The following is a 17384-nucleotide window of genomic DNA, read 5'->3' as shown; positions in this document are numbered from 1 at the left end:
ATTTTAGAAAAAATTTAAGGGTTTTGTAGTTTATAAGCTGTCAATGCCAAATTAATTTAACATTTCAAAAATATAAATTAACTCATGTCTTGAAACAGTCTGTTATTTTGGCTTCAATAATGATGACAGCTGGTAGTCATCTAGAACAATGTGATATCTAAGCATTTTGATAGAAGGGCTCCATTGTAAAGTGAAAAAAAATGTATGTAGATTTAATATGTAGTGTGAATTTGATTAGATGTAAACTAAAATGCTATTTCTAAAATATATATGTTGTTAGTTTGTGAAAAAATGTCATTTATAAGTAACTACAAAAATGCTTACTAAGATTACTTGTGACTTAAAGGGCAATTTATCATTTCTCCAAGGACCTCCAGAAGTCTCTGGATCATAGACTGAGAATCATCTCAGAACATACTTTTTCTCAGTGAACATGATAAAATATGTTGGCTTTATGCATATGACTATCAATTTAGCTCTCAACATTTATTAAAAAAATAAATAAATACTTGACATTTCAGTTTTTACAAAAGTGAAATTGTGCATTTTTCTCAGTAAAATGAGGCCTAAGTAAGAGCAGTGGAAATAGTCTATACATGGCACATGAGTCTCCTTCTAAAAATAATGGAGGCTGGCTCTTCATTAGTCCTGTCTTGTCACTGAGAACACATACACAGTTAGAGTGCTTTCTCTTTTTCCTTTGCAATTAGATTGTAGCCATGTGGTTTTGTTCTAGCAAATATACTGAGTACAAGTATTATGTTCTTCCAGGTCCAACAACTTAGGCTTGCCAGCTAGAATTCTCCAAGTTGTTTTTTTCCTACCAGTTGGTTGGAATGGAGACAATGTGAAGTGTGACCTCAAACTATGCAGGAAAATGTCAAAGGCTTGATATAAAGGACTGGGCACTGAATGGCCCACCAACTGAGAGCTAATCTGGAAATTATTTGAGTGAGAAATAGGTTTTTATTATACCTGAAAGATTATATGTTTTGAAACTATGTCTTGCTTCTGAACACAATGAGTAAAAAACATGAGGCATATTGAATTATCTTTAAAATCTAAAAATGAAATTAATATCTCTGTAATTCTGTATGATTTTTAATGTTTAATAAAGAAGAAAGAGTAAAAATTAACTTCTGTATATCTTCTTTTTGCTTTTGTGTTTGGGTCACAGATAGCAATGCTTAGATAGTACTCCAGATTCTGTACTCAGGAATCACTTCTGTCAGGACTCAGGGGACCATATTAAATGCCAGGAATCAAACCCAGGTCAGCCACATGCCAAGCATGTGATTTACTATCTTTACAGCTCCTAAATATCTTCTGTGTAAAATGAGTGCATTCAGAATAATACTGTTCCTATACTTCTATGTGAAGTGTGACATGCATTTCTCATACATTTTAGCTCATGTGTTTTTAAAATTAAAATTAAATATCTATATTAAAATGAATTTATGTGTATGGGAAAATACCTGAGAAGAGCACAATTCAATGAGCTTTTCAAAAATGCTTATGCACATGTAACTGACACCCACATCAAAATATAGATTATTCTTATCATTATCAAAAGTTCTCACATTCCCATTTCAATCAGACCAAGTGATTCTTACTCTCAGAGGGAACCAATGTGGATTTCAATCACAATAGAGAGTTTGCTTTTGAATAAGACATCAATAAGATTATGGCGAATTTGGTTCTTTTAGCATTACATAATGTTTTGGAGATTCATCCTTGCCATGTGTATTGGTAGCTCAGTTACTTTTCTATTATTTGGTAGCATTCCATTTTAAATAATAATCCACAATAATTTAATCATACCTATATAAATAGATATGTTTATATTGGGTGATACATTCTTCTAAACTTATTTTTAGAAGATAGTTTCATTTTTCTAAGTTAAAGACCTCTTTATAATTGCTGCTTCAGAAGATAACATGCAGACTGGAGTAATAGAAAAGAGGCAGGTACTTGCCTTGCACAAAGCCCACCTACATTTATACCCCATATGGTCCCACAAACTCTGCCAGGGGTAATACCTGAATATGAGGTCAGGAGTAAGCCCTTAGAAGTTCCAGGTGTGCCTAAAACTAACTAAAATAGCTTTGTTTGTGTCATATTTTTTAGAGAATTTTCCACTGTTAAGCCATTTCACATTTTGAGCTTTAGTTGTCCATAAGTTCACAATATTTAGTGATGTGAAACTTTTTGTAAATATTCTGGTATGAAACTGTCATTTAAGTTTGGGGGGTTTATTTTAATTTTAATTTTAATAATATTTTTATTTAAACATCATGATTACAAACATGTGTGTAAATGGGTTTCAGTTATAAAAAAAGAACATCACCTCTTCATCAGAGCAACCTTCTCACCACCAATGTCCCCATCTCCCTCCTGCCCAACCCCTCCTGTTTCTATTTCTCTATTCTATTTCTATTTCTCTATTCTATTTCTCTCACTCACTACCATTGGCATGATAGATGTTCTTGTAGTTATTTCTTTAACTGTGCTCATCACTCTTTTAAATAAAAAAAAAAGCGTTATTTTACTTCAAGGGCTGAGAAACCCTGTATCTCTTAGGCGAAGGGAATTCCTTTTCAAATGACCCCATTATTTATTGTGCTTGTGCAGGAGGGAAGAAAAAAGGAAAAAAAGGCAAAAATAAAGCACAAAACAATTTTCTTTTTTAGTTATTTATCTAGTTTTTGTCGATTTCTTTGTTTTGGTGTGGTTATTGAAGTTGTTGTCTCCATTTATATTTGTTTTTTCCCCCTTCTTTTCTTTTCTTCCTTTATGTGCTCTGCCATGTTTTTTATCTCAAGACCATGGCCTTTATGTGTTGCTTATCTTCATTGTTGGAGTGCTCACTGGATATTTTACTTGACACTTCTTTTTGTACTGTTGTGGTGTTTCACCCTCCTTTTCCCCTTCGTCTCTCAAACCTAGGATGAGAGCCTCCAGAAGGACTCCGCCAATTTTCAGCGTATTTGATTTTTTCCCGCAGTTTAGTACCTTTCTCTTCTTCAAACAAAACCACATAACTTGAACTATCTAGTCCCGTCTCCAAATTAGAGCGGGAAATAAGGGTGGTACCAAGACCAAATAGGTGTAGGGCCTCTAAATAGTAAGCTAGGCACAGAGGGGACCACTTATTCTAGCAGCCCCGGGGATGAGGGAGGAGGATATGGGAGGTAGGACGGGAGTGGAGGTGGAGGGAGGACAATTCGGTGATGGGAACTCCCCTGTTTTTATGTTAATATGTACCTAAAATATTATCATCAATGATATGTAAGCCACTATGATTAAAATAAATATTATATTAAAAAAGGTTATTTATTTATTTATTTTAAAGCTTCCTATCATGTGCAGGTCCTTCCACCCCTCATCTCTATTGTCTCTGGGTATTATCAACATACTGTCTTTTATTTTTTCTTAAATTCCACAAATGAGTGAGACTATTCTGTGTCTTTCTCCCTCTAACTTATTTTCCTCAGCATAATAGTTTGCATGTCCATCCATGCATAGGAAGATTTTATGACTTCATTTTATTGATGGCTGCATAGTATTCCATTGTGTATATGTACCATAGTTTCTTTAGCCACTCTCATCTGTTATTGGGCATCTGGGTTGTTTCCAGATTCTGGCTACTGTAAATAGAGCTGCAATGAATATAGGTATGCAGAAGGTATTTTTGTTGTGTTTTTGTGTTCTTAAAGTATATCCCTAGGAGTGATATAACTGGATAATATGGGAGCTCAATCGCTAGGAATTCTGAGGAATCTCCATATTGTTTTCTATAAAGGCTGGACTAGAGGGCATTCCCACTAGCAGTGAATGAGCATTCCTTTCTCTTCACATCCCCACAAGCACTGATTGTTCTTGGTTTTGATGATGTGTGACAGTCACTGACATGAGATGGTACCTCATTGTTGTTTTGACTTGCATCTCCTTGATGACTGGTGATGTGGAGCATTTTTATGTGCCTTTTGAGCATTTGTATTTCTTCTTTGAGAAAGGGTCTGTTCATTTTTTCTCCCCACTTTTGATGGGTTATGTGTTTTTTTCTTGTTAATTTCTGTCAGTACCTTGTATATCTTATACACTTCCTTGATACTTAATAAGGATACATGAACAATGACAGCAGGTTTCTGCATTAATCCTCAATTTCTAAGTTCTTCAATATTTTATCAAGAGTGAAACTATTGAGTAATAAAGATGCACATTGAAATGTAGAAGAAAAAGAAAAAGAAACTTCCTTTTTGGGGAGGAACTTTGTATAGTTAACTATGCCTTGTTTGGGGGGAGAGTGAAGGTGGGGGAACAGATTTTACAGAGAATGCAGGAGTTAAAGATTTGTTGGTCAGGCACTCATTTTCTATGTTTGACAAGAATGAAAATGCAAGGAAGTTACTATATATGGTCTGGCAGTTTTGAGTTGGGTTATCTCTTTGACCATTTACCTCAGGCTTTGCCTATTTAAAATCTCAGTCTCCTGGTAAGCCTAAACTCTCTAGCAGAATTTTATGGTGCTGGGGAATTACAGGAATGTTAAAATATAAGACAAGACATTGAAATTGGGGTGTAGATTAGGGAGAAGACAAATGAAACTACTAGTATGGGAAACTGAAGTTTCCCTTTTCAATACTGGTATTAAGGTTTCTCCCTTGATCTGGTGTTCATTCATATATACTCTTTGCCAGGTGGTGCTTCAGTTTCTGTATCTGGGTGGTGCCTCAACTTCTCTACATCCAAAGAGTTCAGTATTTACATCTCAAAAAGAAGTGGTCTTCAAGCCTTCAGACTAGTGTAGTTTTGGAAAATATTCTCTTAAGTTTTACTATTTTCCCAAAGGAGGGTCCTCTATCTCTCTACAACTGTTTCTTGGATAAACAGAAAATTCTAGTATCAATAATTATTTTTATTTTTATAGGGAGCTGGGAAAGCCTCCTATAAACCTGATAACCTGATAACCACTTTCCAAGGATCACTCCTAACAACACTTGCCCTGACCACATGAGTCTAATGCTTCTCCTGTGCCCAGGGGACCGTACAATGCTGGGAACTGAATACAGGAACTTTTACTTGCAATGTAATACTCCACCCTACTGAGCTAGTCCCTTGGCCCCTAAAAATAAATTGTCTTAATGTTTGTTTCTGTTTGGGGTTTTTCAAAGCATAGTACATAACTCTTACTCATGACTCTGAACTCAGTGATCACTCCTGGTGGGGATCAGGAAACCAGGGATCAAACCCAGTTTGTACTATTTCTTCAGCCTCACTCATGTATCTATAAAAAATATACTGGCATGTTTTCTGATTCTCTGTTTACATTTTTCTGAAGATTTAAATAAATTGCATTATATAATGTGTATTTTTTGGGGTCACACCGGCAGATCAGGGCTGACTCCTGGCTCTATGCTCAGAAATTGCACCCGGCAGTTTCAGGGGACCATGTGGGATGCCGGAATTTGAACCACCATCCTTCTGCATGCAAGGCAAACGCCTTACATCCATGCTATCTCTCTGGACCCATATAATATGTATTTTTTTAAGTCTGACATCAATCACTCTGGATAATTAGTTTGAGATTCAGCTATACTGTATTATATTTTTAAAAAGTTATATTTTTCTTTTTATCACTATATTAAAATATATATTTATTTACCTAAAATAGATTTTGACAGATTAAAGGAATCAGACAAAAATGAGAAGAAATTACAGTGGGTAGAGCATTTGCCTTGCACATGGCTAACCTGGGTATTATTACTATTACTTCATATGTTAAAAAAGCCAACCAGGAATAATCCCTGAGCACAGAGCCAGGAGTAAGCTCTGAGTATCACTGGGTATCCCCTCAAAAAATTACAGAAATAAAAAAATTTTTTAAAGAAGAAAGGGATAAAAGAAAGAAAGGAAGAAGAAGAAGAAGAAGAAGAAGAAGAAGAAGAAGAAGAAGAAGAAGAAGAAGAAGAAGAAGAAGATGAAGAAGGAGGAGGAGGAGGAGGAGGAGGAGGAGGAAGAAGAAGAAGAAGAAGAAGAAGAAGAAGAAGAAGAAGAAGAAGAAGAAGAAGAAGAAGAAGGATGAGGAGGAGGAGGAGGAAGAAGAAGAAGAAGAAGAAGAAGAAGAAGAAGAAGAAGAAGAAGAAGAAGAAGAAGAAGAAGAAGAAGAAGAAGAAGAAGAAGAAGAAGAAGAAGAAGCAATGACCAAATACACAACAGAACTTGAATCATCATATTCTGCCTTATAAATTGAGGGGGAGAAAAAGTGTATAGTACCAGGAGAAAACAGTAACATGAACATTGAGTGGAAATAAATATTGATCAAGCCTAAATTCCAAACCCAAAGTCAACAACAACAGAATCAAGATCTACACTAAGTTATATACAAAGGGGACTAGTTACACTAGCAGTCCAGGGTATGGGATGTATGCATGCGGAGAATAGGGGCAAAGGGAGGAAAACACTGGTAAGAATGGCCCTAATTCACTGTCATTATTTATGTACCTTAAATATAACTGTGAAATACTTGTAATTCACGTTGGTCACAATAAAAATTATTAAAAAAATAATTTAAGTTGGATAAAAAAGATAAAAACCTAGGAATCACAACTGCAAGGGTGCTGTTAATTGCTAAGGCATTGAAGATTGCATTAACTTGAACCCGGAGAGAGTTAGATGGAATAACTGCCTGGCAAGTTTTTGTTTGTGTTGTGTTATTGTTGGTATTTTGTTTATTGGTCACTTTCAGATATGCCAAAGGCTATTCCCAGATTGAAGGTCAGAATTTATGTGATTCTTGGTATCAAAATTAGAGCCCTTTATGCAAAGTATGTACCCCAACCCTCTAAGCTTTCTCTCTAATTCATGCCCAAGTTGTTTACTTTCACCAAAACATAAACCCAGTCACTATCCCCACAAAGAGGAATTAGATGTTTCAACTGGACTTGTCACCACTCTTCTTTCATTGAAGCAGCACAGAAATATCCAGAGAAGGATGAAGAAACTAGGAATCAAACCAAGTTATCTAACCCACTTCCAAATATTTCTAATAGCCTAATAAGTGCAAAGTGTTTACAACTCAGCTACTTTTAGGTATGAGACTCTGAGGCATTAACATAACCAGAAACTTTTTTTCCTATGAAAATGAGAATAAACATGGAATTTTATTGTGGTTTGTTTTGTTTTGGGGCCACACCCAGCACTGCTCAATGCTTACTCCTGGCTCTGCACTTTAGGGATCATCCTAAATAGTCATCAGGGAACCATGTGAGTATCTGGCTATTGAACCCAGGTTGATGTGTGCAAGGCAAGTGTACTCCTCATTGAACTGTCTCTCCAGTCTTGGCATAATTTAAGTGCTGGACTTTAAAAACTAACAGAAAGAATCTATGACTCTCCAATGTTGTACAGCCTCAGACATTAAAAAGCTGCAATCAAGTTTCTTACAAATCAGTTTTCTTTTTGTGCCTATTCATGAAGTTATTACGCATAAAAAAATAAAAAAATATAAGATGCATCTGACATATATCTAGAACCTCACAGGGTATTATTTAAAAGTTTTTTTGGGGGGCCAGAGCAATAGCACATTGGTAGGGCATTTGCCTTGCATGTGGCTGACGGATCTCAGTTTGGGACCTGGCGTTCCATATGGCCCCCCAAGCCAGAAGCAATTTCTGAGTGCACAGCCATGAGTGACCCCTGAGCATCACTGAGTGTGGCCCAAAAACAAACAAACAAAAAAAAGTATTTTTAATAAATTATCTTTTTAGTGGAACTTTGCCATTCAATCAATTTTCAACTGACTCCAGAATTCACAGAATTTTAATTCTGGATGAGAACTTATCCCAATCACCAGTATTAAGGTTTTACTGAGAAACTAAAAGTTTCAAGATGTGGAAATAGCATTCTATGAGTGTAGTCATCAAACTGTATCAAGTGACAAATATGTTTTTCTAGTTGTGTTGACACCTTTTGATGGCTAGCATGTGATAGTTATTTGCTCTGTTGATTAATGAAGTAGATAATAAATAAAATATGGAGAGTCTGACAAGTTTCCTGTGGGAATTGAAAATTAAGCCAGTTGTATAGCTTCCCATGAATTAATTTGTTTTCAATAGAAAACTCCTAGGATGGATGGTAGTATGAATAAGCATGTGTCATTACTTTAAGGTGGTTCAAATCACTTTTATCCTCCACCCCTTTATTCTAAAAAAATAAATTGCTTACCTTATTGTGATCCAGATAGTGACTTTCATAATGGTTCAATATATAAAGCAGAATAGGAATAGAACCAAGAATACTTCCGTAAAGAATACTCTGAAATGAAATAGTCATCTTACAGACTAAATTTGAAAAAAGTTGTCAAGCACATAATTATAATCCAAAAAAGAAGCCAAGAAAATTAACTTCAATGAATGATTCAAAAAATTTGATCAGATCGTACAGATCTTCCTGCTGGATCTCTGGACTGTCTGAAAGCAGCATTGCCAAACTTTCACCAAGACACAACAACTATTAGACTAGGGACGCTTAAAACCCACACAGTAGGAATGTATACAGAAATCCTAGCACTGTAGGTCAGAAAACAAGAGCTGAAGCAACACAAAGAGGAATAACCACAAGTCAAGCAGGTAAAGGGAAAGCAGAAGGTGAATTCAGAGAATGTAGTTCAGAAACCGGAAATGGAAGGAATGAGCTTGTGTTGAACCATTAAAGCTGAAGGCAGAAACAAGTTTATGTCACAATCACAAGAGTCTCAATCTAAAGAAGAAAATTTACTTTAAAGAAACTGAAGTACAGATGGTTATCTAGGTCAGAAAGAGGCATTATTACCTGCCAGATATGTAGATTAAGTTCATTTCAATAAACATTACAAAATAAGGTATTTTTAACAAAAATTAAACAAACAGTAAGTAATAATGTTAGTCATTTTTAAATACATCCTAGATATAATGCCTAAAACCTTCACATAAATTTGCCTATCTGAACCTCAGCCACTAAATTATTTATGAGTTCCTTTTATTATTATTGTCATACTATTATTTTGTCTATTCTTTTGATGATTTCTGAATTACAGTGGATTGAAAACAGGGTGTTTTAGAAGAGGTTAGTTTAAAATCAGAAAACAGAAAGAGGCCTAAGGCACTAGCTCTGGATTTTGGCACTGGGCACAGTCAATTTCTGCTACAGCCGTGAGGGAAATCTTCTGTAAATGTCAGCTCAGCCAGGAAAATTTATTTTTGCTCTGTAGTGTGATCACTTTGAATCTTCTGTTGGTTTCAAGAACGTTTCAAGTATATGGTTGACAAAGGAAAGGAAAGAAGTGCCAAAATGCAGCTATGACATATTCAAATATATTTGTCATATACTAAATTTATAAGGTACTAAAGCAGTATTTAATTTGCTTATGACATTGAAAGAAACTGCATTTGTTCTGAAAGGAATAATGTGTTTAAAAAGCCCATTTCCCCTATCACTCAGATTATCCCCATTTCAGGCAATGGGTCTCTTTCTTCTGTGTATTGAATTATAGTAATAGGCAATAGTACAATCTCTGTAAAGCATAAGTATATGTCTTCAATCTACCCAGTTTTTATCAGTGAAAAATAAGATGAAAAATTTACACAAATCACAAAAGTTAATAAAACTGAATTGAAAGAATCTTGCAAACAAAACTTTGCATGACCCTGATCTAACAAACTTAAATCTAAAGCTGAATCTCTTTTGAACTGTAAAGATAAATGGAATATATAGGAACATTGGCTGACCAACTTCAGCAATACAAAAAACCTAAAACAAATAAACAAAAACACTGCTTTTCTTAATGGTCTAATAATGAGAACATTACCAGAATGTTCAACACTATATGACATTAAACAGAATATTTCTTCTGGCAGTGCGTCTTCCTAGGTGAAACATTTGACAATAGTGACACTATTTGCCTTCAAAAATTTCCTTGTGCAAATTCTAAAATTAAAGATTGGTTTACATAATTATCATTTGTGTTTTATTTTCTTTTTTTATAAATTTTCATTAGTATCTTTATTTAAACATCTTGATTACAAATATGATTGTGATTAGGTTTCAGTCAGATAAAGAACACCCCCCTTCACCAGTGCAACATTCCCACCACCAATGTCCCAAAACTCCCTCTATCCTACCGCACCCCCACCTGTACTCCAGATAGGCTTTCCAGTTTCCTCATTCATTCACATCGTTATAGTATTTCTCAGTGTATTTATTTCTATAACTGCACTCACCAGTCTTAGTAGTGAGCTTCATGAAGTGAGCAGAAAGTTCCACCCCTCCTCGCATTGTCTTTGAGGATTGTTGCAAAAGTGACTGTTATTTTTCTTAAAACCCATAGATGAGTGAGACTATTCCGTGTCTATCTCTCTCACTCTGACTCACTTCACTCAGAATGATAGATTCCATGTACATCCATGTATGGGAAAAATTCATGACTTCTCTCTCCCGAAGGCTGCATAATATTCTATTGTTATATGTACCACAGTTTCTTTAGCCATTCATCTGTTGAAGGGCATCTTGGTTGTTTCCAGAGCATGGCTATTGTGAATAGTACTGTAATAAATATAGGTGTGAGGAAGGGGTTTCTGTATTGTATTCTTGTGTTCCTAGGGTATATCCCTAGGAGTGGAATAGCTGGGTCGAATGGAAGCTCAATTTCCAGTTTTTGGAGGAATCTCCATATAGCTTTCCATAGAGGTTGGACTAGACGGCATTCCCACCAACAGTGGATAAGAGTTCCTTTCTCTCCACATCCCCGCCAGCACTGATTGTTCTCATTCTTTGTGATGTGCGCCAATCTCTGTGGTGTGAGATGGTATCTCATCATTTTTTTGATTTGCATCTCCCTGATGATCAGTGATGAGGAGCATTTTTTCATGTGCCTTTTGACCATTTGTATTTCTTTTTTTATCAAAGTGTCTGTTCATTTCTTCTCCCCATTTTTTGATGGGATTAAATTTTTTTCTTGTAAAGTTCTATGAGTGTCCTGTATATTTTGGATATTAGCCCCTTATCTGATGGGTATTGGGTGAACAGTTTCTCTCACATGGTGGGTGGCCATTGTATTCTGGGCAATATATATTTTGAGGTGCAGAAGCTTCTCAGCTTCATGTATTCCCATCTCTTTATCTCTGCTTCCACTTGTTTGGAAAGTGCAGTTTCCTCCCTGAAGATGCCTTTAGTCTCAATGTCATGGAGTGTTTTACCTACATGTTGTTCTATATACCTTATGGTATCAGGTCTGATATCAAGGTCTTTAAACCATTTGTATTTTACCTTCATACATGATGTTAACTGGGGTGGGGGGTCTATGTTTGCTATTTTGCAAGTGGCTAACCAGTTCTGCCAGCACCACTTGTTGATGAGGTTTTCCTTGCTCCACTTAGGATTTCTTGCTTTTTTGTCAAAAATTAGTGCTTATATGTCTGGGGAACATTTTCGAGAACTTAAGCCTATTCCGCTGATCTGAGGATCTGTCTTTATTCAAATACCATGCTGTTTTGATAACTATTGCTTTGTAGTACAGTTTAAAGTTGGGGAAATTAATGCCTCCCATATTCCTTTTACCTAGGAGTGCTTTAGCTATTCGAGGATGTTTATTGTTCCAGATGAACTTCATAAGTGTTTGATCCACTTCTTTGAAGAATGTCATGGGTGTCTTTAGAGGGATCACATTAAATCTGTATAATGCTTTGGGGAGTACTGCAATTTTAATGATGTTAATCCTGCCAATCCATGAGCAGGGTATGTGTTTCCATTTCCGTTTGTCTTCTCTTATTTCTTGGAGCAGGGCTTTATAATTTTCTTTGTATAGGTCCTTCACGTCTTTGATCAAGTTGACTCAAAGATATTTGAGTTTGTGTGGCACTAATGTGAATGGGATTGCCTACTTAACGTCCATCTCTTCCCTAACATTATTGGTGTATGAAAAGGCCATTGGTTTCTGTGTGTTAATTTTGTAGCCTGCCACCTTGCTATATGAATCTATTGTTTCTAGAAACTTTTTCGTAGAGTCTTTAGGATTTTCTAAGTAGAGTATCATGTCATCTGCAAGCAGTGAGAGCTTGACTTCTTCTTTTCCTATCTGGATTCCCTTGATATGTTTTTCTTGCCTGATCGCTATAGCAAGCACTTCCAGTACTATGTTGAAGAGGAGTGGTGAGAGCAGACAGCCTTATCTTGTACCAGAATTTAGAGGAAAGGTTTTTAGTTTTTCTCCATTGAGGATAATATTTGCCATTGACTTGTGGTAGATGGCTTCAACTAGATTGAGAAAGGTTCCTACCATTCCCATCTTGCTGAGAGTTTTGATCAAGAATGGGTGTTGGACCTTATCAAATGCTTTCTCTGTGTCTATTGATATGATCATGTGATTTTGATTTTTGTTCCTGTTGCTGTTGTGTATGATGTTGATAGATTTACTGATGTTAAACCATCCTTGAATTACTGGAATGAAACCTACTTGGTCGTAGTGTATGATCTTCTTGATGATGCATTGGATCCTATTTGCCAGGATTTTGTTGAAGATCTTTGCATCTGCATTCATCAGGGATATTGGTCTGTAATTTCTTTTTTTTTTTTTTTTTTGGCAGCATCTCTGTCTGGTTTTGGTATCAAGGTGATGTTGGCTTCATAAAAGCTGTTTGGGAGTGTTCCTGGTTTTTCAATTTCATGGAAGAGCCTGGCTAGGATTGGTAGTAGCTCCACTTGAAAGGTGTGAAAGAATTCATTAGTAAATCCATCTGGGCCTGAGCTTTTCTTTTTAGGCAGACGTTTGATTACAGTTTCAATTTCCTCCATAGTGATGGGGGTATTTAGATATGCTACATCCTCCTTAATTAACTGTAGAAGGTTATAAGTGTCCAAGAATTTATCCATTTCTTCTAGGTTCTCATGTTTAGTAATATAAAGTTTCTCAAAGTAGTCTCTGATTACCCTTTGAATCTCTGCAATATCTGTAGTGATCTCCCCCTTTTCATTTCTAATACAGGTTATCAGGTTTCTCTATCTCTTTCTTTGTGAGTTTTGTCAATGGTCTATCAATCTTGTTTATTTTTTTCAAAGAACCAACTTCTGCTTTCGTTGATCTTTCAGATTGTTTATTGGTTTTTACACTTCATTGATTTCTGTTTTCAGCTTTGTTATTTTCTTCTGTCTCCCTATTTTTGGTTCCTATTGTTGGTCATTTTCTAATTTTATGAGCTGCATCATTAAGTTATTCAGGTATGCCTCTTCTTCTTTCCTGACATGTGCTTGCAAAGCTATAAATTTTTCTCTTAGGACCGCTTTTGCTGTGTCCCATAGATTCTGGCAGTTTGTGTCTTCATTATCATTTGTTTCCAGGAAAGTTTTGGTTTTCTTTTTGATTTCATCTCAGACCCACTGGTTGTTCAATAGCAGGCTGTTTAATTTCCAATTGTTAAAGTTTTTCTTCTGTGGCACTTTATAGTTCACATCTAATTTCAGAGCCTGTGGTCAGCAAAGGTAGCCTGCAAGATTTCTATCCTCTTGATTTTATGAAGATATGTTTTATGTGTCAGCATGTGGTCTATCCTGGATAATGACCCATGTACATTGGAGAAGAATGTGTATTCAGGTTTTTTGGGGTGGAGTGTCCTATATATATATATATATGTATATATATATATATATATACTAGTCCTCTTTCTTCCATTTCTCTTTTCAGGGCTGGGATGTTTTTTGGGTTTCAGTCTGGTTGATTTATTAAGTGTTGACAGGGCTGTGTTATGGTCTCCCACAATTATTGTGTTATTATTGATGTCTTCTTTCAGATTTGTCAGTAATTGTATTAGATAATTTGCTGGTTTCTCATTGGGTGCATATATGTTTAGTAGTCTGATCTCTTCCTGTTGCACATATCCCTTGATTAGTACAAAGTGTCCATCTTTGTCCCTTACAACTTTTCTGAGTATAAAGTTGATGTCATCAGATATTAATATGGCCACCCCTGCTTTTTTAAGGTTCTTTGCTTGGATGATTTTTCTCCAGCCTTTGATTTTGAGTCTATGGTTGTTCTGATTATTCAGGTGTGTTTTTTGTAGGCAGCAGAAGGTTGGGTTCATCTTTTTGACCCATTTTGCCACTCTGTGTCTTTTAATTGGTGAATTTAGTCCATTGACATTGATGAAAATGATTGTCATAAGATTTTATGTCATCTTTATAGATAAGTTTGCTGTGTTTGTTGGTCTTTCTTGTCTTAAAGTAGACCTTTCAGTTTTTTCATTAAGGCTGGTTTTTCATCTGTGAAGTTTCTGAGCTGTTGTTTATTCATGAAGCTATGTACCTTCCTTCAAACTTGAACGTGAGTCGGGCTGGGTGCAGTATTCTCAGTGAGGCATTCGTTTCATTCAGTCTTGTCACAATATCCCAGCACTGTCTTCTGGCCTTGAGAGTTTCTTGTGACATGTCTGCTGTGAGTCTTAAGGACGCTCCTTTGAATGTAATTTCCCTTTTTGATCTTGATGCTTTCAGTATTCTATCTTTGTCTGTGGGATTTGTTATTGTAACAAGGATGTGTCTTGGGGTGTTTTTCTTCGGGTCTCATTTAGCTGGTACTCTTTGGGTCTGCAGGATTTGATTGCATGTAGTCTTTAACTCTGGGAGTATCTCTTTGATGATGTCTTTGACCGTTGATTCCTCCTGGGGATCTCCTACCTGGGCCTCTGGGACTCCAATGATTCTTATGTTGTTTCTGTTGAGTTTATTAAAGACTTCTATTTTCTTTTGTTTGCATTCCTTAAGTATTTTTTCCATTGCCTGATCGGTTGTCTTAATGTTCTTTTCCAATTTCTTCTTCTGTGTTGAGTTTTTCTGCATCTTATCTTCCAGCACATTGATTCTGTCCTCACCTGCTAATAACCTGCTGGAGAGGCTATCTACTGAGTTTTTCAGTTGAGCTACCATGTTGTTCAGATCTGTTATTTCAGTTTGAAGTTTTCTGATTTCTGTCTTTGTGTTCTGTTCAGATCGATCTGCTTTCTTTGATTTCTACGAACATCTTCTATATTTCTATTCTAAGCTCTTTTTTGAGAGGTTAATCAGATTGTTAGAATTTTTTGGGTCGTCTAAGCTATCATCTTCATTCTCTGTGTGTGGTGTTTGCCTGTGAGGTTTCTCCATTGTCAAGCTTGTAGAGTGATTTTTTTCTGCATGTTGTGGTGGGGTTCAATGGTTAGAAAGAGTGTGTGATCCCTAAGTGGATCGACTGAGCTCTTCTGAGGCCTCTAAGTGACAGTTTTTTGGGGGTGCGCTCCCTAAGGCCTCTGGGGAGAGCTTCAAGAATTCAGAAAAGACAGAGAAGCACAAGAAAGAGTTCCCTTCTGGTCCTCAGTGTCATCAGAAGAAGCACAGCATGGCGGAGTCTCCACAGGTAGAGCGATCAGCACTCTGCCTGGCAACCCCCACAGCCAGCCAGTTCTTATTCACTCACTGGCTCGCTAGGCAGCTTCAGAATACAGTTTTTTGGGGGGTCCGCTTCCCAGGCCTCTGAGGAGAGCTTCAAGAATTCAGGAAAGACATAGAAGCACAAGATAGAGTTCCCTTCAGGTTTTCAGGGTCATCAGAAGAAGCACAGGATGGCAGAGTCTCCACAGGTAGAGCGATCAGCACTCTGTCTTGCATCCCCCACAGCCAGCCTATTCTTACTCACTCACTCACTGGCTGGGCAGCTTCATAATGCAGTTTTTTGAGGGATTCGCTTCCTAGGCCTCTAAGGAGAGCTTCAAGAATTCAGGAAAGACAGAGAAGCACAGGATAGAGTTCTCTTTAAGGTCCTCAGGGTTATCAGAAGAAGCACAGCATCTGTATTTTATTTTCAATAGAAAGTTCAATTTTTAATTCTTACCATCTCTCAGTTGAATCTTTTCTGAAAATATTGATACAATTCAGCATTAAGAATGGATGTTTTGGCTACAGTCAAAAGCACTCTATATTAGGTCATAAAGCAATGACTGGAAAAGAATTTGAAAATGTTTATCAGTTTGTCAATTCACAAGTACCAGATTAGGTATTCAAATTTCCTCCTGCTCTGGGATTTTTCTCTGTAAAGCAACTGTATCAAATTGTTACTTTAGTCATAAACACATGCAGTAAGTATACATGGAAGCAAAATTCAGAATGAGCAATATTTAGAGATATTGCAAAGCATTTTGAAATACAATGAAGGCATCCTCAGGGTAGCAGCAGTGAACTTTCATGAGTCAGGATTTAATCATCAGTTTTTCTTGACAATTTGTGAACCATGCTGGGGTTTATAGAAGACCTTTCTTTCAATGCAGCAATGCATAGCTGCTGTCTCAGAGATCTGTGGCTTTATTAAGAGAGAGCTCAGACTAGAAAATTTAATTATAATATGCAGTCAAAAACTGAACATTTAAAGCTAGAGAATTTCTTTTTTCTTACAAAGAATATATTGATTTTCTTGAGACAATACCTTGGTGAAACAAAAAATGTGATATAAAATGTTTGTTTGGGTCAAGGGAACTTGAATGCATGCTATCTGGGAGTGGACATCTTATAGTTGGCTATACCTGAGTTTAAGTGGCACGAGAACACAAAAACTAACAGTAGGAAGATTATGAAGATAATATTTGTATCTGATATTTTTATGTAAGAAAATATATCAATAGAAATTATCAACTAGGGGGCCAGAGCAGTGGCGCTAGAGGTAAGGTGTCTATCTTGCAAGCATTAGCCTAGGATGGACTTCAGTTCGATCCCCCAGCATCCCAAATGGTCCCCTCAAACCAGGAGCGATTTCAGAGCACATAGCCAGGAATAACCCTTGAGTGTCAACGGGTGTGGCCCCCCAAAAAAGCCAAAAAACAAAAACAAAAACAAAATTGCCAATTAGGCTTTTCCAATCATATTATTTAAGTAGATAAAACTTTCATTAAGTGAAGTAAAGTTAACATTTCTAAATAACCAACTTTTTCTTTGAGACCTACAATTTGAAAAACATATTTTTATCATTATATTGAAGTATATATTGAGTTAAATATGGGAAGAAGAAAAATTAAAAGTACAAGAAAGGGGGCAGGGGAGACTGCTCTAGTGTTGCTGGTATGTGCTTTGTATAAAAGAGGCCTGAACTATTTGAATCACACCTCTATGCCAAGTTTTGCTGGTAGTAAAGTCACAAAGGAGAACCTTATTTATTTTGTTTTGTGTTATTTTGGGGCCACACCCAGAAGAGCTTAGGGATTACTCTTGGCTCTGCACTCAGAAATCACACCTGGCAGGCTCAGGAGACCATATGGGATGTTGAGGATTAAACCTGGGTCGACTGCAAGGCAAACTTCCTACCCAGAAGAATGGTTCAGAAGAACCGTATTTAA

Source organism: Suncus etruscus, chromosome 3 (assembly GCF_024139225.1).
Source record: "Suncus etruscus isolate mSunEtr1 chromosome 3, mSunEtr1.pri.cur, whole genome shotgun sequence".
NCBI classification, from domain to species: domain Eukaryota; kingdom Metazoa; phylum Chordata; class Mammalia; order Eulipotyphla; family Soricidae; genus Suncus; species Suncus etruscus.
This window is presented reverse-complemented; position numbering follows the sequence as displayed.